Raw genomic sequence first — 25,515 nt, 5'->3', positions numbered from 1 at the left:
TTGAGTTAAAATCCACCGCTGCGAAAGTCGGCCTTATATAATTAAAAAGTTTAACTGTGTAGTATGTTTTAGGAGAGTACATATATACGAAATGAATTAAAATCGAGTCCTAAAAATTAATTCGCACTTCTATCGTTGTTACTTCTAAATTAGCGTAATTATTTTGAATGGTTTCACTGTGATTTATATTTGAGTTTATAAATATTGCAGTTCCATCTCCAGCATCCATGATTAATAATTCGCAAAAAATGTTTTTATCCATGCTTTTAAATAAGTTTCAGATAATAAAGCTATATCGATGTATTCAAATATTAAAAATTGATTAAGTTCATGCTGTCTCTCTCGAAGACCGTTTGCGTTCCAAGCTTAAAATTTTAAACCGTTATATTGCACATTCATTTTATTAGAGTTTATTAATGAAATGGATAGTTATAAGATTTTGTAATTGTTGTTACACGCCCATTATAATTTAAATTATGTTCTTATTGTAGCAATCTGCAATCGGAGCTGATAAGGGGTGAGTTTTTAAAATAACCATATTTACTATTTAGAAAAACGATTTTTCAAAATTTTCTAGACCCCCCCTTCCCTCTGCTAATGGGTCTGGATTCAGTATTTATTTTTATTTATTTATTTTTTTAGATTAAATTAAGACCATCGTGGCCTAACAGGTTACCCCAATGCGCCACGATGGTCGAAAACAAATTTTAAATTTATAAAACAAAAAAAACGTATATATACTTAACAATAATAAACATAACAAAAAAATATAAAATATCAAAATTAAATGATACAAACTGGATCAGCTCCTCGTAGCTAACATTAAACAGGTCAATATGTAATGCCAGCGTATTAAGGAGCCGGATGGTTACAGCTATAGGCGAGTCGGCAAGTGCGGACGTCTAGCCCTAACGGCCATCAAAAGAGGACGCGATCGTGATTCTCGAAAATGTTCCGGAACCCAAAACTGGAATTCCTCGAGAATAGCTGGATTGTCGACAGCACCTTTTAGTAATTTGAAAAAATGCTTAGCGACATACAACTTTCTGCGAATCGTATCCCAACGCTCCTAAAAGAAAGGCGCTGTGATATATGTACGGATAATAACCAAATGTCCTTTTGGAAAGGTTTCTTAAATACCTTTTTTGAATTTTTCCACTAAAAGGGAATATTTGGCTATTCGGGGATTCCAAATTATACATCCCGATTCAATAATGCTACGATCTAAGGTGTCATAGAGGATGCGAATAATTGACGGATCGTCAAAGTGAAAGGCATTCCTCATAACAAAGCCGAGCATCTTGGAAGATTTATCACAGACGTCGTGTATGTGTAGAGAGAACCTCCATTTGCTCTCGAAAGTGATTCCGTGGAAGTTTCTCTAGTCAAAATGTTACCACCGAGATGGTAGAAATAAGCTGATGGCGAATGGGATCAAGAAGGGCAGACGGTTAACGGAAGCCCATCTCGATAGAGAGTCTAAATCACTTTGTAGAGAGAAGGAGTCCACAACAAATATAATTTTAAATCATCTGCGTACAGAAGAAAATTTGATTTTGTAAATGCTGTATTTATGTCATTAATAAATAGCACAAAAAGCAGAGGGCCCAGATTGGATCCTTGAGGAACCCCCGAAGTGATTGTTTATATTATTAATTTTCGGAGTGATTTTATGTATTATTGTATTTTAATTATGTATATACGTATATATATATGTATATATTTTGTGTATTAAATAATACAATTATTGTTTTCGATCATCGTGACTCATTGGGGGTAACCTGTTATGGTGGTCTTAATTTAATTTAAATAAATATATAAATAATGACTTTAAATCAAATTGCAAATTAGTGTGATGTATACCCAAAAGCAAATTAGTGGGGCATACACCCAAAGTTGTTATATCTTTTTCACCTATGAATAATGACGAAATGGATAGAACTCAAAGTGACTGCTTTAAAAGAAACGGACTATACATGAGAATTGATTCGTATCTTCGCATTAAAAATGAAGCGATATAAATAATATAATTTAGCTTATACGCACATTTTTATAATAACCCTAAATACTTCATAATTTATAATTTATAATATCTATAAGAACATTGCTATATCATACCAAAAAATATATTACGCGAAATAATAATCATAAAATATATTTTTTGTTGCTCTATTTCCCTACTTTTTTTATATTTTTTCTATATGTATCTTATGCTTTTATTAATATTAATCTTAAATTTTGAATGTTATAAACCAGAAAATTGTACTCGAACCGAACTTGAAACTTAGCTACTAGAAAAGCCATCGATCAAAATGGTACATACAGCAGTTCTCGAGTTACGACCACCTCGACTTACGACCATTCGGAGCTATGACGAAAAAAAAGTTGTAAAAAAAAATTTTTTTTATGTCATATACATAATTTCAAGACTGGTTTGATAACTGTTTCATTCCAGAAGTAAAGAAGAACTGTGATGAAAACGACATAGCCTTTAAAATTTTATTGATTCTTGACAACGCTCCAGGCCATCCTCCACATCTTTCATGCAATAAACAATATCTCAAAAGGATGGTCCAAAGTAACGACGAATTGTATGAACGGCATATGGAACAAACTCTTAAAAAGATATAATGACAATATGTATTTTAATAAAGAAGGGGAAATATATGAGATAGCAAATATTATTGTAAAATGTGCTCAACAACTTAATCTGGAAGTTGATAATGAAGATGTAATTCATCTTTTGGAAAATGATGTTGAGGAACTCACAAACCAAGATTTGATTGAGATTGAGGAACAACGAGTTGCAGAAAAAAAATGTAATGGAGCTAAAAGAATTAGATGAACTCGAAGAACCGCCAAAAAAATCTGTGTTAAAAGACACGGCTGCAGCTTTTAGCCAAATCAATGATGCTATTAAAAAATTGAAAATATGGACAAAGACATCGATAGATCTTCGAGGGTACACGGCTTTATTCAGCAAGCACTTGCGTGTTATTATGAAATTTATAGAGAAAAGAAACAACAAACTGTACAAACAAACCTGGACGTTTTTTTAAGAAAAACAAGCACTATCACTGCACTCGCTGAAAAATCTCAAGAATTAACAATGGATATCAGTAGCACAGATGATAAAAATACTCTAGATCAATTCTTATAAATAAATTATTTATGTAGATATTTGCTAAAAAGTATTTAGTTAACAATAAAAGTGGTTTTTGTATTTCGCATGTATGCATTGTTTTTATTTATTTTTTGTATGATTTTCGACTTACGACCTTTTCGAGTTACGACCAAGGTGGTGGAACGGAATCCCGTCGTAACTCGAGAACTGACTGTACATAATTGGGACGAATATATATGCCAAATATTTACTTTTGTATTTTATTTTAGAAATGGTATAAATATAACCTTTTGTATAGCCAGATAAAATTAGGTAGAATAGTGTGCAAAAAAGTTGGCTAGCAATTCAGCAGCCGACGGAGGTGCCTACTCTGATTTCCCTGCGGTGCCCTACATTAATTTTATTCCACCTCCAACCCTGGAAATCGATGCCCATCCACCTCGGCCATTATTTGCCGACCGGCACGACTGCGAATTGAAATATCGGACACACACTCGAACAACAACCGATAAGCCAGAAATCTGTCTCTCCGCTACCCTATTCACAGCACACTTCCACATGTTCCATGCATACTTTGTTGCTTATTTCCGCTGCGGGTGAAATTTTCTCAGCTCGCCGGGAAATGGGTACGTCTACCTCATCCGGCGCCATATTCTTTCAGAAAAAACAATTTCGAATAATGAATATTCATGGGGGATAGGAAGGAGAGTCAGCAGGTCGCGCCGAAGACCTTCGACGTGCAACTTTGGGCGTTCGTTTTTATTTATATTTATATAATTTGCATGTATATAACATATTGCGCGTAATATATACTCTGGAAAGAAGAAAAACAGCATCCCTCGGTATTAAGTATTAAGGGCACGGAGTACGAACACTTTTAAAATTAAAGTCGCCCCTTCCTGCTGCTTATTTATGCGAAAGATACGCGGGCCGCAGTGTGTATATGTGTGCACTTAGAAATTCCATTTGGAACGCGGCCAGATTTGCAATTCTTAGGATCGGGCTTCGATTTTCAATCTCGCGGAGAATACTGCAAGGCGAGGGCCAATCTTTCAAACATGTACTACGACCATAAAACAGTACGCCTATTGAGGCAATTGTAATTCAGAATATGACCATCGTATATTTGGCTCGATGTGATACAATGTTTGCTGTTTAAACCGATTGCTTTACATTTTGATACGGTTTATGATAAGAAAGAATTATTTCAAATATATTTATTTAATAGGAAATTTGAGAACCATTAGTACAAATTTATTTTTATGTCATGTTATAACGTGATTACCCTTTGTAGACTGGTGAGGCCATTTAGTCGGTATCGTGAATATTTTATTGTATCATCAATCTTTGATACATATAAATCCATATTTGTTTATCATACAAATAACATATTTTGCCTGAATATCAATTAAGCTAACCTATATAATGATTTTTAAGTAGAAACAGTTAAAACCATACTAAATACGTAACAATTTACGTGACGCCAACCAGTCTACATATTTTATGTATAACGAACTATACTTTATAATATTTATTACAGGATAATGGCTGCCGGTGCAGACGCAATTCACACTTTTTTAAATCGCAAAACACATTTATAACGCAAATTACGTTTCTCGGAATCAAAGAGCTCTCAGAAAAGCATGACTCACTGAAATTTCTTTCGATAATGGTTGTATTATATATAATAATAACCTTTTTTTTTTTAATTTTGTACCAAAAAACGGTGTTATCTCATTTGACGTAGCAACGGTCGTCACATTTATGTATTTATTATATTCAACTAGGTCAATTTTATTAAGAGTTTTTTCCTATAAAATTATATAATAATATTTTTTCTCTTTTTTTCACAATCTGTCTTTTGACAATGAGTGATTTTTAAAGCTATGTTTTCTCTTTCCCTTGGTTAATAACAACAAGGGATAGAAAATAACACGTTGGAAGATACACAGTTAAAGCATTTTTTATTATATAAAAGTAAATTTGTACAAATAGTTTTAAAAAGGTAGACAACCACTGCCCTTTTTATAACGTTGCATAAGTAAAGGCGGGTTCATGCCTAATATGCATACTTATTGAAAAGTTTTAATAGGGGTCTAAATAACAAAAATTGCTTACAAATTTTTAGCATTCGAACTTTCGCCTTATTTTTGCTTAAGTAATAAAAGAAGACACTCAGATAAGAAACCATTCCGAAGGTGTTCGTGACAGATGTTTGAAAATATGCATATTTCTTGGAATTATGAAAAATTTTTTCCGATTTTCTATTATTCTATCATTCTAACCGGCCGGTAGATTTATTTTTGCTTTGGTGATCTAAGAACCCGCTCCGATAAGAATAAATTACGCACGGGAATCGGTAGAATGCAAAACGATTTAGGGCTATTTTTCTTTTTCTAATCCAAATAAAACTTTTTTATAATATATATGAGATGTATTTCATTTCATAAAATAAACGCCTTTGTTTGAAGAAGATGTATTCAGGTGTGTAGGATCTTATTCTTAAAACTCGCGCAGTAATTACTCTAACCAAAGATGATCATTCGTAATAAAGTAAAAACTATAGTGTTAAGGATGGGATCACACAAAAGCCCTCGTTACGTCCAAAAAAAATGGTTTCACATAAATAATATGCAATTACTTTTCGATGCATTGAAAGAAAATTTCTTTGTTGCGAAATATATCACCAGAAGACAAAAAGCATTGTAAAGACAATATTCCCGTTGCACCATTCTACATAAGAAGGATGGACAAATGTCACTTTCTAGAGGCGTATACATATTTCGTTGCTCAAAGAAACGAGTGCAACAATTGGCTAGATTCGTCAGCTTTGCAACCCTTGATATTTAAGACTGGTCTCCATTGAAGAGAGGTCAGACATGGGCCGGAAGTCTGAGACCAGAGAGAAACTCTACCATATAAGCACCACAGCAGAGAGGAACCAACCTCCAATACACCGTCACTGCCACAACTACAAGACCTCTGAAGACTATCCATTGTTGTCGTAATGTACATTGTGATTTATTAACAATTAAACAAGTTTTATTAATGACGTTAGCCTTTTCTGAAAGTGTATATAATAGTAGTTATAAAAGAGAATCACTATGAGTAATTCATAACCACTGAACCAAGGCAACTCAACAATTATATCAAAGACATTTTATTGCCATGATCGACGCCGTTCATAAAACACAATTGTTTTCGTCTTTTATTGAATTATTAATATTAGTCCTAAAATTTTACGTGCGGCTGGAGGCATCCCTGCCCGGCGGCGTTTTTCCCATAAAACGACCGTAAAACGGTCGTCGGACAAGGGAGAGAGAGAGAGATATATATATACACACACACCACAACGAAAAGGTTAAAACAATTACCTTCGCCCTCTGCCCCCGAGCGCGTACCCTAGTCACAGAAAATAATGAATTGCATAAAAGAAAGCGCCGCGGCGCCCAATCAGGGTGAGAACAACGTGCGCGACAGCAACGTCACGTAAATCATGCATTCGGAGAAGGAGCCATAAAAATTCTACCTAAATAGACGAACTTTTTAGTGTTGCGGGGAACGTAAAAATTTCGTCGGTCTATCTATTTAGTGGAAGCGCTGACGTGTGCTGTGGATGTTTGCAGCGAAAATGTGCTTTTCGTGTCTCAGAGAAGTTTAGGTATGGTATAAATTTTGCTTCTAGAATTTCGATAATAAAAAATCTTGGAATGGGTGAAAATATACGCTTTCGGTTGCATAACCGCTTTTTATTTGGCAGTTCGCCGAATGAGTTTAGTCAACAAATGGTTGTCAACACAAAAACAATAGATTTACGTGAAAAAATATGGCTTACATGCCTATTATAGATATTTACTGCCAAACTCGTTGTTTTCACAAGCAAAGATTTTTCTTTATATTAAAAAGGTATACTTACACACTGTAAAGCCTTATATAATAATATTAGATTTTCTTATGTGGGCTTTATCCCTTTTTCCAACTCAAAGTTCTAGGATTGAAGGGGTGATACTGATATTGATGGAATATATGTTTGGATATTATCATATTTTATAATATAATATATTGTATAGCAATGTTCCGCAACCTTTTCGGTATCACGGACCCCTTACAATGTATCTCAAGTTTCGCGAACCACTCTTTTCAAAATTTAGCCTTTTTCCTCAAACTATATATTAAAATATATAGGGAAGTACACATAAAATAAAACATATTTTATTAAAATGGAAAAATAACATCAAATGGAAAATCAATATCAAAAACAACCATAACAGTTAATATGCTTTTTGTTCCTGACTATTTTTCATGTAAGGGCCAAAAAGTCATTCTAAAATTGTTTTTTTTTTTTTGTGGTTTGATTATTGCATAAAAATTTAGTGTAGTGTAGTATTTTAGTAACATAAAATGTATTTTTATTTGTATTACATATTTTATTAAATTAAAGACTTTCAAATACTTGGCGTTATAGAGAAAGATCGAGTTTATTCAGATTTGCAAATGTATCACTAAGTTAAGTGAGATTTGCTACCCAATTAGCATTCGAAAAAATCACCTAAAGTTGATTTATTCTCTTTTAAAAACGTTTTTAATTTCCTATCGACGATTAGAAAATTAGGCGTGTGCGCAAAAAACCGATAAAAAATAACCTATTTATTTTTTAAGTTTTCTGCATTTCTATACTAGGTACTAAGATCAATAATATTCAATAATTATAGAAATATTAGTATTTGTCAGCATAGTTTAATAAAAAAATTAATACTCCTTGTGTGCAAAAAAATCGATTGTAAAATATGTGGACGGTTTATATATATTTCAGCCTGTTTTGAAGAAAAACGCTTAATAATTTTAGCTTTTTGATAGATTGATGTTTGCGGTGAAATTTGTGGATAAAAAATTTTTTAGCCTGTTTTATTTTTCTGAAAAAAATCAGTTACATTTTTGGATATTTCAGCATTTCTATGCTAGATAGCCTAATTATGTTTTTGAATTCTACAAATATAAGTACTTGTTAACAAATTTAAATAAAAAGCTTATTGTTTTTTTATCCAATATTAGAAAATTATAGATTTGCGCAAAAAAACTGTAAAAATATTTCAAAAAAAAAATAAGTTTTATTTTTTGGATATTTATGAATTTCTATGCTACTTAGATAAAAAAAATTCTACAAGTAATATATAAACATTTGTCATCATAAATTGATGATTTTTTAATTTCCTATTGACGGTCAGAAAATTCAGCGTGTGCGTAAAAAACTGTTGAAAAATATCAAAATAAAAAACAGTTTTATTTTTTGATATCTCTAAATTTTTATGCTACATAAATCAATAAGATTTTAAAATTCTACAAGTATAAGCATTTGTCATCATAAATTGATGAGAAGATTTTTTAATTCAAATAAATTTAAAAAAAAATTAAAAAAAATACCGCTAGAAAATAACAAAAAACTACAGTTTTATTTCTTGAGATTTCTGCATTTTTATGCTACGTATGTCAATAATATACAAGAATTCTACAAGTATAAACATTTGTCAATATATATTAATATTTATTTAAATATATCTATTAAATAACAGAATTCGGCATGTGCACAAAATTTTTATGATAAATTCCAGCTTGTTTTGAAGAGAAACGAAAAATTTGGCGTGTGCGTAAAAAAACCGATGGAAAAAAAATTAAAAAAAAAAACCTTATCTGATAGTTCTGTATTTATATTTATGCTGCGTAGTTGAATAAAATTTTAGAATTCTACAAATATAAACATTTGGTAACATAAATCGATGAGAAGATTTTTTTAATTCCCTATCGACAAATTAGAAAATTCAGCGTGTTCGCAAAAAACTGCTAAAAATTTCCAAAAAAATACCAGTTTTATTTTTTAATATTTTTGAATTTCTACGCTATCTAGAGCAATAACATCTTATTGACGATAAGGAAATTCGACGTGTGCACAAAAAATCGCTGGAAAAATCGAATAAAAAAAAACGGTTTTATTTTTTTAAATTTTTGCATTTTTATGTTTTTGAATTCTACGATTATAAGCTCTTGTTAACAATATTAGAAAATTCTGGGTTTGGGCAGAAAATCCGCAACTAAAAAAATAGTTTTATTTTTCTATGCTACGTTAAGTTTAAACATTTGTTAACATATATTAATAAAAAGATTTTTGGATTTCCTATCGATGATTAGAAAATTCGGCGTACCCGATAAAAAATCAGTTTTAATTTTTGATATTTCTCCATTTCTACGCTACGTAAACCAACTAGGTTTCTGAATTTTACTATTTTTTTTTCTACATTTGTATTTTTTATAAGGCGATTCGCGGACCCCGGTTTTAGAACACTGTTGTATAGTTATGTGGTGCATCAAGAGTAGCCAATTTTCTTTGCATCGTGAGCCAAAAAAAGTCACAATAAATCTCAGAGTAACCGAATTACACTTTTGTCCTAATTTTTAGACTTTGAACAACAAAATAACCAAGTATTATTTTAACTCTTTAAAAATGGGACACTTAACTAATAATAACTCAATACAAAGCATAGAAACTAGAAAGTATATAATAAAATGTACGAAACAAGTTGCCCGACTTAATTATTATATTATATTTTTATGATTCTTTTATAGCGCTCATCATCAAACACAAAAAAACCGCTATACAGTGAAATCTCTTTGTAACGAATACCGAAATAACGAAAATCCCAGTATAACGAATCTTAAATTTGTCCCCGAATAACTTTCATATAAAATGTTTTCATTGTAACGAAATATTTTGATCCGAATTTAAGAATGACTTTTTTTACTAAAAAAAATTTTAACAATTTTTTTTGTGTCCATTACAGTATCCTTAAAAATGGAGAAAAAAAATAATCTGCCAATTTTGTAAGAGGTTATTTTTCTGCTGTAGTAATATGGTAATTAAAAATAAAATAAAAATATATCATCTTCCTTACATTCAATATAAAAAAAAATTTCTTCGGCCCCGTAAGCTTCGCTATACTGAGATTTTAATGTATTCAGAACACCTAAGAGTTGAAGAGCGATTAAAAAATGCCACACTGATTTTCAGAAACTATTAGTGCTAATTATTGCAACCAAAAGTACTTAACAGCTCTAAATACTTTCACAATTTATAAATGATCTTCAAGGTACACGTCAAACAATACGCATGATCATGTTCAGTATTGTTATACGTATCCTTTATCATGATTGGGAAGCGACCACAAAGGTTTCGCTGATAATATGCCGATGGCCACCCGGGATTCATACTCATTAGAGGAGTTGCATATTAAAAGGCGAAGTTTATCAACACCGTCATTAATACAAATAAACATTTTCTCCTATTTGTACAAGATTCTAAAAAGAAGTGTATAAAAGTCTTGCCGCATCAGTATTCGACTTAAAGACTGAGGGGAGAGAGCGAACAGATATTTATTACGAGCCAGACCTAGAAAGACTTATTGTTTAGTTCAACCTAGAATTTTAAACTAAGATCTAAATTTTATCTGTATATAATTTACATTTGTGCAATGAACAGTTTACGAGGTCTTATTTGCTATTAATTTATTTAAAGGCTTTTATCTTTTCTGTTGAAAGAAAAGTTGTATTCAAGTATTTATGAAAGTCTTAAAGCCTTAATGGCTTTTAATGTTAAACCGCGACATTGTGAAAAACTTATATACGCATCTCCTATAGTTTTATTAATTATGTTCATATTACTACAAATAATAGAAATTACTATATATTTTTTCAAAGAAAATTAAATCACGACTGAGTTAAGTGGAATGGGTTATTGTCATCGTACTGGATTTGTCGTCCTTCCCATAGTTTGCAGTTCGAGTATTTCTTATAGAATTTACCCGGAAAAGCAGCAGGAGGATGTGGGTCAAACAGCGAGATGGTAATCAATCCTCGGGGTGCGACGCCAGAGGTACAAAGGGTTCGCCGAGCAATTTATTATTAACATTATGCGAGTTTTACGACCTTCACTTCGCCATGGTTCGGGGATACCTATGCGCCCTTGACTAAGCTAGGAAAACACATAAAGCACGAACGCTTCTTAGTTTTTTCTTTGCCCCCTCTTTGGCCATAGGGAAAACGCCTCATGTAAGCTTTTCCCGTGTGCGAATACGAGCGTAATTTAGTTTTATTATTTACTGCATGGACGATTTTGCTAGATGTACTGTAGTATAAGTACACTGTTGCGATATGTTTATGGGGACAGTTTAAAACATGGCAGCACAATAATATGGCACTGAAAAATATATTTTTTTATTCTTCATATCCGGGGAACTAATACTAACCAGTGTAAAATATATTTTAATAAAACAATTTAAAAAGTATTAATCTAATCCTGTTGTGAAAATTTAATTGTTGTATTTTATAAAACGAACCTCATTTAACTGAACATAAATAATTGAAAACTTTGTATAATGTTTGAATCAGATATTCTAATTCCGACTAGTCAAGAAAAATATACAATCGTGACTCTTTCTTGCAATCAAAGTTGGATTGTCGACACCACCCCATCCCAAAAAGGTAAACCATCATAGAAATTATATTGAGCATGATATTGTAGATGTAAGATAATTTTTTATATGACATACATATATGCCTTAAGGCATCAAAAATTCTGTCCGGAAAATGTCACAAGAAATCAATATCTAAGGCTCTCAATCGAATTATTCACCTAATTTTCAACTATATGAATATTCGTTTAATGGATCAAATATTCGTTTATACTATTTCAATTAAAATTTGAAAAATCTTTGAATAAATTTTCAGATCGAATACCTAAATTTACTGCTACTAGTTTACATTCGTTAAATATTTTCTCTCATGTCTAATATTTTTTAAACGTTCAAAAAGTAATAAAGGCAACAATAATTTGCAAACAAATTTTAACACAAACGTAGCCGCTTTGTCTGTCCCTTTGAATAATAATATTTATTGTGAAAGCACTACTTAGATAATGGGTGCTTTTGAAGGCAATGTTCCGCTCCTTTTATTTATTGTATAATATGTATAAAAAAAGGCTAAAGGAACTTATACCTGAAATACATCAGTATATAGGTACATCTCAAATAACTAGTTTCGTTCAGATTCATTATTTGAGGTCGATTTTTAATTTTGCTATGATTTTTCCAGAGTTGGGCCCCGGGAATTTGTTGATTATGACCAAAACTAGGTGTCACTCTAGTAACACTGACGTGACGGCGGCGGAGAGCAGCACATTCTTTGGTGGACCACGGCGGGAGTTTGCGCCCGGTGGTACCTCATCCGTCGATCACATTATTTTAAATACGTAACTAGATTGTAAACCATGTAAGCTTGCAATAAAATAATACTGCAGTGTCTCAATCTGTGTAATTGCCACCCATAACCATCCATTTTGTTCAAAATCTAATGCCTGCACTACACTCTCTGGAAGTTGGCCAATGTTGGCCAAGGACGGAGAATATAGTGGGTTACTTTGGTCGAGTTCGGTACTGCCCGCTCTAAAATCTCTCGGAAGTTGTCCGAGGCTACCGAGAACGGGAGGTAAAGTAGGGGTAATTCAGTTGATTCGGCTAGCTTCGAGCGCTTCCAAACATTGTCGGCATTATTTCCGAGTCAAAGGAACCGAAGTCGGAGCTGCTCTTTTGAGCGCGAGCGGTGAAATACTTCCGCTTTCGCTCTCTCGCGTGTTAAGTGACGAGAGTGAGAGATAATGATATGGTGTTTCGCAAACTGAGATAGAACGAGTAACTCGGTTCAATTTCAGTATGCGCGTAGGTGTCCTATGGTTAACACGCATGTTGAGCGCTGCATCGTGATCACGTAGTCAAGTTATAATACCACATGCTTTTCGGGGACTTTAACAGACTTTTACTGACATCTTTGAATATTTTAGGGCAGCAAATGGGATTAATTGTGTTTTTGATAGTATATTCTGCTAACAGATATCGTTATTATATTTTTTTCATATAAAATTAAATATTTAAAAAATAATTAGTGGTAGTTTATCTCAGAATGATATGTAATTCTTGCCAGAATGTTGTTTTACATATTCACACTTTATAGACTTCCTGGTCCGACTATAGCATACTTTTCTTATGAAGGTTTTGACTATAGGCAGACATTCCAGAGAGCATCACACAGCCTTGGATCGTTTCGTTTTAATCAACTCTCCGGCCGAAATTAAATCGAAAGCGATACAAATTTCCAAACTCGAACCATCCCCCCCATAAGAACGATGGGGCGGGGGTCGTTTCTGTGAAATTAAAATTGGTTTCGGAGGTAATTTTGTTTTAATGAGGGGAGCGATTTGTTCCGTTAATGGGCCTATAAACCTTGGCGAGGCGTTATTAGCAACCGGTTCGGATCCTTTGTATTATAAAATCGCAATATGGAATATCTGGAAGGGGTGCAATACATTGCCAGCTGTGAATGGTCGATTTGGAATTTCAGATAGTTTCCAAATCGGTTGAAAAATTTGTCTGGAATTTTGACCTTCAATATATTCGAAGGACTGCAATATCGTAGCGAACGCCGATACAATAATATTATATAGGCATCTTTATTGGAATTCAAATGCCAATTGTATTTATATTATGGAACTTTTGTATATATAGATGCTCATGGTTTCTAAATGTTTTTTTATATTATAATTCTATACAATAATTCGCAAAGTATGTATTTCTGTCTAGCTCAATTAAAACGCAAGACAAAATAAATTGGATTACGATAGCAGTGATTTTGGTATGGTAAACTGTTGGTTATAATTAAGGAAATGATTTAGTCTTTAATTAATTAATCAGCCTTAATTTTCAATATGCTATAATAAATAAGTAATAAGCGTGTTGAAAAGAATACGTTAAAATAGAAAATAAAACCCGGACAATGCCAGATACAAACATATAAAGAAAAGGCTCTGTAAAATAAGATAATTATGGATAAAAAAATCATCACTAATTTATTTAAATTATATTGTAAGATGCAATATGTAAGACTTCTTGTCAAAGTTTCAATATCGTAGTGAATTCACATATATCTAAACGCTTAGACTCAAAATGGCCGTTAAATATAAATATTTTTCCTCAGAAATAAAATAGTTCGGAAGCGCTAAGAACTGTAAAACTTTTTTTAACATATTACCAAACTTGAGTGATCACCTTATGGTTACTTGCACGGCTTCACGCGGAAGCTAATAAAGCAGTAATATATATTTTATATAAAACATCGATAAAGTTTTTCGCGTATATTTGAACCAACTTTTTAAGCCCACGCGCTTTGAAATTAAATCTTCAAAAGATGCCCTTTCAAGAATATTTCAGGGGAAACCTGACTTGAATCATATAGGGTTTTTCTAAGCTATGTCATCAATCTCAATATCCTCGCATTGGCAACGTCTCAATAATATTACATCTAGGGATACATGGGGTCGTTTTTCATGTGCCTCGTGTAATATAATAAAGCACGTGATTCATTAAAATGTATTCTTGGTGTACTATTTATATACATATAAAATTTTCTTATTTAAATAAAAACTATATATGTTTTATATTATATATTTATATATAACAAAATAATACAAATTAAAATATAAATATATATAAATAAAAAGGGAACCAATAAAATGAAGGAGGTTTTAATATTCTAATAAATTATAACTTCTATGAAAATTTCTATTGAACCACTGAGTCTAATGAAGATATTATTAACTTTTTATGAAAGAGATTTTCTCATAACTTTGATCTTTGATTTGTATAATACATACAAAAAAATGCAACTTTTTAATGAAATCCACTGAAGTTGAAATACTAGATCCAAATTTTAAATTTGTTTTAAATGTCTACTGTAAAGTCATTAGAAAATAAAATGATTTTCTACATGTGATATATGATTTTCTACACAGAAAAAAATATAAAATATGTTCAAACTGCATCAAAATTGTTCAAATTATTAATGATTTTCTTTATGATAAAAAATTTTGATTAGCATAAAATCAGCATAGAAAAAATCATAAAATAAAAACATTGGATTAGTTCGATATTCTAAATTTGTCTTCATCATAATAAATAATGATATTATGTTTTTTTAATCCTCCTAAATTTAAGTTCTATACTTTATATTTGAAATTACAGACTATATGGACTACCAATTAAGCAGCACTGACTCGAATTATAAAATTAGCTTTCGAAGCAGGAGATTAATTCATTCGCTTACATTATCGTAAACGAATAAAAATTAATATTTAAATCAAGATTCGGAAAACAATTACTATGCAAAATTTAGTTTTAGAATTCAGGTTCTTATATTATCTGTCAAATCGTCAAGATACCATAAGGTTAGCAACATTTATATTATATAACCCATCAATAACGGTTTCAATATTTAATATTTTCTCACAAATCTCCACCACTGGTGGGTCAGCGAGTGAATTATATATTGCCGGCCGACCCAGAGTAATTCAGAGTAATTCGGCTTGCATACCAACCCAGCTGAAATCTGACCTAAACATTCGATAGTGTGCTGCACGGGGACAACTTATTTCACCGATGTTTTTAGTCGATTTCTATTCTAGTTTCATAGATAGTCACTACTACAGTACAAACTTTATATAAAACGGAACACTAAACAACTTGAGCGAGTATTTTTTTATAATTTGTTTTGATCGTTAAGCGAATTCCGAGTTTTTGGTTCCACTACTTTATAGTCAATGTTTTTTATTGAAGCATCTATATGTTGTGTACAAAAGAAGTAATAATTCTAAGAAATAGATTACATATTTTAAAAACAAATTTGCATTATTTAAAAATCACCAAGACATATTTGCTTTTCTATATATTAATAAAATTACTAATTCGACCGATCATATATATTATGTTGTCAAGATTTACACTTAGTGATATTAATGGAATGTTTCTGGAAATCAAGATATTCCGGTCAATAAAACAAGAAGACTGTTCAAAGTCGATGAAATTTATCATTAAAAACAATATTTTTGAAGTATACCAAAATTTATTAATAGCATTACAAATTATATTGAAACCCCCAGTAATCGATAGCCGAACGTAATTAAAAATTATCTCCGATCATCGAGGAGCCAAGACCGATTTACATCTTTAACAATTCTTTCTATAGAAAGCTAAATATCAAACGCCATGAATTTCGTCAATGTTATCAAAAATTATGCTGCGAAAAAATCGAGGAAGTTTTTATATTGAATATTTATATTCTTTTTTTTTGTTTTCACTTTCAAATAAAAAAGCTTTTAACATATAGAATGTATTTTATGTACGTTCGCAATTTTTTTTAAATTATTTATATGTTTAATAAAACTCGTTCCTTCATGGTTTCAATTTTCATGTAAATATAATTTTATCTGGCTTTCAGTATATATTTTTTTGTAACCGAAAAATATTTAAGGCTATTTAATTCAAGGTCACATTTAAATATTTATACATAAATGTTTACTTTTAATCAGAGAAGACATTTGAAAATAAAATGAAAAATATCTAAGCCGAATTTTGACCAATAGAAGAGCACAAAAACAATTATCCCTTATAAAAAACTTACTACATATTGCCATATTGAATGCCAACGGTCTATCGCAACACACACACAAGAAATAAAAAAAGTTTCGAACAACAAAATAGTATATTTTTTCAATGGTCTATTTTGTTGTTTGAAAATTATTTTTATTTCTTGTGTGTGTTGCGAAAGACCGTTGGCGTTCCATATGACATTTTAGATTTTTCTAAAGAGAGGGGGGGGGGAATTTGGCTAGTCAGTGGTCGTTTTTTTATTAATTCCATTTCATTCAAATTTATAACATTTCATTAAATGACATGGATTTTTCTGGCCAAATTAAAAGCAGACCCTATTTATAAAGGGTCCACGTTAAAAGCAATAAAATCATGCCGTGGCCATCGCTGTGGAAACGCTCGTTTATGTATCGTTCATATTAAGAGTTTTTTTAACAATATTAAGACTCACAATATGTGAGAATCGAATTGCAGCATATCAAAACCAAATGTTGACCAATAGAAGAGCACAAACAACAATTATCCCTTCTCAGAAATCAAAAATACACGTCAAAAGCAATAAAAACGTGCCCGCGCCGTCGCAGTGGGAACGCTCGTTATTTTTCGCTGACACGTTTTTATTGCTTTTGACGTGGATTTTTAATTTCTGAGAAGGGATAATTGTTGTTTGCGCTCTTCTATTGGTCAAAATTAGGTTTTGATATGCTTATGAATATAATTTTTTCGCAACCTAAACTATTTAATGTCATATTTAAATATATATACAAAAATGTTTACGGGAGCTTTTTTCAGAGAGGGGGCAAAAGTTGAGCAGTCAGTGGTTGTTTTTTATTATTTCGATTTCATTAAGTTTCGTAGTATTTCATTTTAGGTCAATCATTTTTCTGGACAAATTCAAAGGGGGAGTAACTGCCCCCACCTGCCTCTCCAAAATAACGTCCCTGCTTTTGTTGTACACTAATGTATAAGGATTGCAATAATAACAGAATTTTCAATACCGGTATTACTAAGAGAAACACAACCAATACCGGTATTGATTTTTTTTATTAATTAGTAATAAAAAACACAAAATAATGTCCATTTATTCAAAGTCGAACTGAATGCTTGCGAATTTTGCGAATAGTTCAATTTTTTCTTTGAAAATATTGAATGAAGATGTAGTAACTATTGTCGTCTTCATATATTTTTTATATATAATAAACATGCAGATCAAATTTTGACTTAAGTTATCGACATTTATAACGAATTATCCGTTTTCAAACAATATGAAGTATTTAAACAATCTTCTTTTCACTCAGGTACTTCTAAAAATACTTTATACGTATTGTTTACGTGTACGAATAAAATTCAATGAGACGAATGTGTATATAAACCTTTTTATCTCATTCAATAATTCACTTTAATTTATTTACTATATTGTCGCAAAATCCTTTTTTGAAAATACGGGGGGCCAAAAAAATATTTTTTATTGAAATAAGTCTAGAAAATCATCGTTTTTGATTGACTTTTTTGATACTACAGGTATTTAATTTTGTAATACTGGTAGTACTGAAGGTCGATTTTTGCTCCAATACCGGTATTACAATCCCTACTAATGTGCACCTTCTTAGCAGAAGTCGATTCTAACGTTATTACATTCAGTTAACAAACATAGAATGGCTATGGACTTGCATTAGAAATTAAATTTATAGATTCACTTTAAGAGCTAATAATATTGTCGAAAGCAAATTAAAAATATAGAGAATTTATGCATTACTTATTAACCATTAAAAAATATTTTCAGATACATTTGTTGAATAACAATTTTAGCAATGATTTTAAGATATTGTTTTTACACAACTACAAAAAGGACTGGCAGCACTGGTTTATACGAATCTTTGTTCTAGCTTCTAGAACAAAGATAGAATCTAATTAATGTGTTTATTACACATTTCACACATACTACAAGGGCTCGTTTATATTACATAGATAACAATATTCCATTTTGCACTGAAATTGTATCGATAAAAGTGAGAATCAGATTCCCCAGTATTGACGATTGATTACCGCTGACGTAAGAATATTGCGCGTGCATGTAACAAATCCACAGTTTGCGCATCACTGACCTAGATTAATTTTACAAGACATCAATACTTACAACCGAAAAAATACGATGCATACGCGCGCGTGTGAGTGTATTTTTGTGTGCGCTTGCGTGAGTATGTGTGCGCGCAAGAGACAATCGGAAAGCGATCAATCATACAAAAGTCACGTGACCACGTTTTCGACAATCGATATAATATGAAAATGTGGTGGGGGTGTAATGAGTCACGCGTTACATAGAGAGAGCGCGTGACGTCATTTGAGGTACACCCCCGGAGGTAGGTTATTGTGTCGCGTTATAATGTAATGGAGCAATTACCTGTTTTGTGTAGTTGTTGGGCGTCCTCGTGGCACAATGGCGGCGCGGTTATGTCAAAGTTTCGTCGGGGATGGAATTACGTAAAAAAATCGAAGCACTGAGTGAACCTTGCGCACTGTGACCGTCGCGCACTGGCAACACCGAGATAGCGGAGGGGCACGGGGCTGGGGCGGAGCCTCTCGAGATGAGCCTCTTCCGGGGGCGCCGCGTGGAAAATTATCCCGCCTCGGGCGCGCGATCCGCGGAAATGTCCTCCCCCACTGTCCGCCGCTGTCGGAAAACGGGCAGGGGTTTAGGCCGGAGACGCAACCATCGGCGCGCGAGCAGAACGGTGCGCCGCTCGAAAGCGCAGATGTCGATGCAACAGTTGGCCGAACGATGAAAGCTGCGCGAGAAGGTTCATATAGTCGATTGAGTCGTCTACGCGTGGTTACCTAAATAAAACTAAAAAAATAACTTAAATATATATTCTGTCTGGAGACATTTCAACTTAGATCATATAATTTTATTAGCAAATAAATTAATAAATTATATTTTCACTGGTAAAAATGTATTCCGATATGATTTCACTGAAATGACATATTTAAAAAATATTTTCAGGATAGAATCGAGACTGCTTTTTTTAGATTTTGCTTTAAGGGGTAATTCGAGAATTTTTGCTTTAGAATCAGGGACGTCATATTAGCTATTTTCAGACGTAGGGGCAAAAGTTGGCCAGTCAATGGTCATTTTTTTTAATATTTCAATTTCATTATGTATGATTCATAGTATTTTATTAAATGACATGCATTTTTGTAGCCAAATTCAAGGAGGTAGGTAATTAATTAGTAACACATGCTTCTCACATAAGAACATATATAAAAGTACGTGGAAAGTACCGGGTAGCACACTATGCAATCAAATAGATCATGTGCTGATATCTAAAAAAAGAGCAAATTCACATATAGAGGAGCAAATGCCGATTCAGACCATTACTTAATAGTTAAATTGAAACAAAAGATATCTATCATTTAACAAAAAGAAGGACAAAAGAGAAAAAAGTGGCAAACCGAAAAACTAAGAAACAAAGACACGATGATGCACTATCAAGACATTCTGGAAGAAAAACCAAATAGGATTAATGAATCGAAGCAACGGGTCGAAAAGGGTGGAAGATTCTAACGGACATGGCCAAAACCGACCACCCATTGTAGTGCCGTGGGAGAAGAAGAATATATTCAGTCTCTTAAGAAGTCAATAAAACTTATGATCTCTATATAATATATTGCAATTTGTCACTAAAAATACATCCTATCCAGATTCGTGAAGTTGTGTAAAAATCACCCCAATTATTAATTGACAAGTCTATCTATAATCACTGTCAGCAGGCTTTAGTGGACTAGTAACACGGTTTTCGTCAACGTCGTTTCATCGTAACTAATTTCTTATGATTCTCGAAGGCATTATATTATTACAATATTTATTGTTCTACCATATCATTAGGAACAAAAATAATATGTTTTAAATGCGGATGACCTGAAAGTGTTTAAGAATATTCGCACAAATGCGAATTTGCTGCTTTTAAAAAAGACATCGAAGACTTAGAGCGACGTTTAAGCCGATATTTTATATTTATCACATTACGATTCACATTTTGTACAATATGTTAGTTCTTTAATGATAACTCAATAAGAAGGATTCAGAGGAAATTTTTCAGATATCTCTATAAGCGAGTACAGATTACTAGGATATAATTCATTCAAATGGTCCCAAGGCAGGCTCTGGCAAGTGCCCCACCCAAATATTTCACTCTCAGACATTTTACGAACAAAAATGTTACCTTTTTTAATTTTTTTGTTGCCCACATAAAATTTTATATTTTTGGTCTATACCATTGATGGAGTTTAACAGACCTAGTCAAGACTGTATTTAAAAAAAATAAGGTTAACTTGATAATTTCTGGTTTAGAATCAGGGACGTCATTTCAGCTTTTTACAGGGAGAGAGGGGGGGGGGAGGAGCAAAAGAAAGTTTGCTAGTCAGTGGTCGTATTTTTAATATTTCAATTTCATTAAGATTCAGGGGGGGGGACAAAATGACGACCCTGAACTAACAATCATATATAGCACATAACTTAAGTGCAAATATTAGATATGTTCTGACTAGGGATTCCAATCCCGGTCCAAAATTTTGATCCCGGGATTTCGGTATTGCATTTAGTCGATCCCGGGATCCCGGGACCAGTCCCGGGATAATTTTCATGTTATTTTAACGATAAAAATAATTTAAAATGAATAATACAATATATTTTTACATGTTTTTTATAACGTACAATGTATAAAGTACGTATAATTTTAGTCTTGGACTTAAAATAGAAAATAATATAATAAAAATAAAAAAGGGAAGGTTATATATTTATTTGAGAAGAAAAAAAATGAACTTTTGACAATGAATGTACATAGGTATGTACATTCATAGACACAATTATTTGAAAACATTATTTTGAATAAAACTCACGAAGTAACATCAAAGCATCAAGTGTTTTATCATTTAGCCTTGATCTGATTTTGGTTCCTAAGCAGCCTGCTGCTGAAAAAGCACGTTCAGACTCACAGCCTCAAAGATTCACAGATGACACGTGCAACTCGCGCAAGTTTGTACACGAAATATAACGATGTTGTCAATAATAATTCGATTGTGCTTGATAAATCAACCAATCCGAAAAATTCGGGATTATGTTTTATAATCCCGGGACTCATCGGGTATTGAAAATCGTTCGGGATCCCGGGAACCCGGGATTCGGGATCCCGGGATTGGAATCCCTAGTTCTGACTGAAAAAGTTTGCGAATCCCTGTCTCAACCCAATAATAAATACATCGGTAATGCTCAAGTTGATGTTAAACAAATTGCCAATTTCTTTATTTGGACAATAAACATGCGTCGTAAGGGTTACCAACCGCTGCTTTTGTGAGCATGCGCAATGAAAGGGCCGCGCGCGGCGCTCGCATCGCCGAGATCGAACCCGGCGGCAACACTCACTGAATTTTAAATTTAATATGCTCTCAAACGTTCTCTATAAACAATCGCACCGCGACTCCCTGTTTACCCTATTGCGGTTTCATCTTTTGCATCAGCACAAAAGCCACCACTTGCGGTTTCGCGCACACCGACGCACGCGTTCACACACACGCGCGCGTTCACGCACACGCGCGCGTTCACGCACACGATATGAGATATCTCTGACCCCTCGCGTTCTCATTCCGAACTTTGCGAACGCGCTTATTGCCCTCGCTGACTTATGACCGTCAAAGTTCGGCCATGGACGCGAAACGCGAAATTGAAAATAACTCAACGAAGCGTGGCGGCGAGGTTCGTGATCGGGATTATAAAGGAAAAAATAACACGATTGTCGCCAAAGTGCCGGCATGAGAACGTGTCAACGTTATAAGGACGAAAATGGAAACTTTTCGAGCGGCGCTGATTTGCGTACACGCGATTGTCGGAAAATAATTTCGGAAATGGCGTGCTCGCGAATCCGTAAGCGAGGCAGAAAAAACACACGCATATTTTTTAAACAGTTTTTTATGCATAAAATTGTTCAGCAAATATGTATACAACATTTAATGAATGATTTTAATTTTGAGCAGGAGTAGAGAAACAGGGTTAAATTGCCCTAAATGGGATAAAAAATAAAATCTCAGGAGCAATTAATGCCTAATAAACATATAAATAAAATTTAAAATAAAATACTATGTAATCAATTATTTATATTTTAGAACAAGTACGTGTCAAGTCCAAATTACAAATATTGATCGAGTTGTAGGGATTCCTACACAAATGCGCTTTATAAATTACGTGATTTAGAGTAATACAAAAGCGCTTAAGTAATCAGCACTCGAAAATAAATCGTATAACAATTGAGACATGAAAAAGTGGCAATGTTCACTTATTTTGAAATTTGTTTTATTGTCAAAATGTTTAGTGCTGGGCATTTTTTATAAGCCTTGTTAAAAAAACATAAAACCACCATTGTCACAAAAAAATGCAGATAAAAATCACCACTTTAGGAAAAACAAACAATGTTCAAACATTTTATATGAAGAACTACCGACGTCTTAAACATTAGTGAGTAACTCAGGTTTTTCAGGTGTAAGTCCCTGAATTACACCACTGGCCTATCGTACTGTTTATAAGAATAAATTAAAATAAATAACAGCAAATAAAATATTATATTTACATATATGCATATACATATGCTTATGTACATAAATACCACGTTTGGATTAGGGGCAGGTGAAAATTTATATTCGCTCCAATTATGGCCCCATAAATTGGGCAACCCAAGGTCCAAGATACTTTCATTCGCTCATCGCTTTATCCTATATTTATTAGCTTATTTATGTTACGGCAAACGTCTGTGTTTTATCCATTGCTATGGATTATATAAAAAAAACACTGCCACATAAAAAATACTGCTATTGTATAAAATAGTCAACACGATAGCTTTCTAAGCTGCCTTTCATTGCTTCATTATAAGTATTGCACTGTTTTGATTATGATTTTTGGGTTGATGTGTTATAGAAATAACTGTAAACTAGATATAAAAAAATATTTTTATAGTACCAATAATATCTTCAGTTTCTAAAAATAAAATAAAATAAACAGCTCATGAACCGACATTATTGACATTTTTGGGTGAAATGAAAATTCCTCGCAAAATTCGAGTGAATCTCAGATTACTTGTATATGGTAATAGCATGTTGTGTGTTTATTTGGGCGCATGCATGTATGCGGAGACGAAATCGATTCGACCTTTGAAGTGGATGTGGGGTCTCTCGTACAATGGGGAGTTTTAATGTGTAATAACATTTTGACAAATGGCACCTAAATACGCCATTTCGACGAGCATTACATAATAACGACGACTCGGCCGCTTTACGACAAACCGCATAATGGCTACGTGGATATCACCTTTGCGAATTTTACCTTTCAGCAAAACAGTGCCGACTATTTGAATAATTGTGCTGCATCGACCATAGTGATGTGATGGTGGCTGCATACGGTAAAAGAAGAGATAGAGAAGCTTTTATATGCATATACAAGTGTATATGCTACTAAGCTCTAGAAATGTAGTTAATTAGTATTTATTTTATCTATGATCGATAAAGTGAAGACGTTATGAGAGAAGAAAGAAGTTAGCTGAGCTCGAAAAGAGGGTGCCGCATGAGCTTAGCTAACGCAGCATTAGACATAGGCACTCACTGCTTACTAACCAACGAAAGAATAAACTTCTAATGCCGAAATATGCATTATGAAGTCTGTGCACACCGAATGAAACGATTGCTATAGGGCAGAGTTGGCAAACATTTGGGAATGTTTACCAACCACTGTATTAAATTCAGCAAACAGCTCTGTTGAATTGCAAATGAGGATGTTTGCAAGCCAATTGCATCGCTTCTTGAACATCAAACCAACTAAATGTATTCCTAAAAAGAGAAATGGTCCAAAAAGCCACTCCGATGGTCAATAACAAAGGGTAGAAGAACAACAGTATTATGCGCAGGAAATGCATTGCTTAGCTAGCGCGCGTCCTTTCCAAACAAAGCGTAGTTTTTTCGGTAGTACTTATGGATGATTAACGTCTCGAAGCGGATATGCTATTTACAATATCTCTTTCCTATTGTTGTGCAAATATACTATGTTTTACCCGATATTCAAGACTTTTGATCTCTCTTTTTTGTTTTCAATAATCATTAGAATGATTTTAACAAATTGCACAGGTGGTTGAAAACCCCACTATAATATGTAAGTTTAAATTAAATATATGTATGAACTAGTTTATAGGTTGAAGCAATAAAAACATTATTTATTGTAAAATACTTTCATTACTTTATTAATTAAGGATTTCATTATTAGTCATCGGTAGTGTTCTGGAGGGCTACAAAATGAAAAGTTATTTTGGAATAAAACCTAATTTATTGTACAAGTAGGACTTCATAAGAGCTCTTATAGGTTGTTTAAAATAATAATTTACACAAAAAAATAAAGAGAACTTTTTCGTGTCCTAATTTATATTTTCTAACGACAAATGACTTTAAAGTAATTGACCAAAACGTCTAAATACCTGTTAACGACTAAGATAAAACGATTGTAATCGCCGTAAACGTTTTCCAATAAAACGTTTATCGATCAGTGTGGAAAGGTGACCCCCGCTCGCAGGTTGAACCTTAATGACACGTTTTTGCATAATATTGAATTTTGAATCAATACGATCAAAGACATCACATAGATTATAATATCTTAACACAGAACGTACTAAAGCAAATTTCCCAAAGGAATCCGGCGTCGCATTAAAGAAATTCACTTAAGGCATTGCATACTAACGACCGCGCTGGAAAATTTCATTATAATGTGCTTTAAAATAAATCAAAACCAAGTGTTTTCTACTGTCGTTAATAAAACAGTTTTTATTAAACACATTCAGTTGCAGC

At 32.8% G+C, this 25,515-nt stretch overlaps 1 protein-coding gene across 1 annotated transcript in view; it reads right to left on the bottom strand.

Moving 5' to 3' along the window:
• The window catches only part of LOC148235648 (protein Fe65 homolog), a 77,506-nt gene extending 55,225 nt beyond the window's left edge, over window positions 1-22,281 (bottom strand). The window contains exons 1-2 of the mRNA XM_088184267.1: window positions 22,131-22,281; window positions 19,046-19,489 (exon numbers count right to left, since the gene is read on the bottom strand). The gene's annotated coding sequence lies outside the window, so the exon portion shown is untranslated. The remainder of the gene's footprint in view (window positions 1-19,045; window positions 19,490-22,130) is intronic.
• Window positions 22,282-25,515: the final 3,234 nt, after the last annotated feature.

The sequence above is a fragment of the Plectrocnemia conspersa genome, unplaced genomic scaffold (genome assembly GCF_051122295.1).
Source record: "Plectrocnemia conspersa isolate PC_06_02 unplaced genomic scaffold, ASM5112229v1 ptg000004l, whole genome shotgun sequence".
Classification (NCBI taxonomy): Eukaryota; Metazoa; Arthropoda; class Insecta; order Trichoptera; family Polycentropodidae; genus Plectrocnemia; species Plectrocnemia conspersa.
The sequence above is the reverse complement of the archived record's forward strand: the minus strand, read 5'-3'. Positions and strand labels throughout refer to the sequence as shown.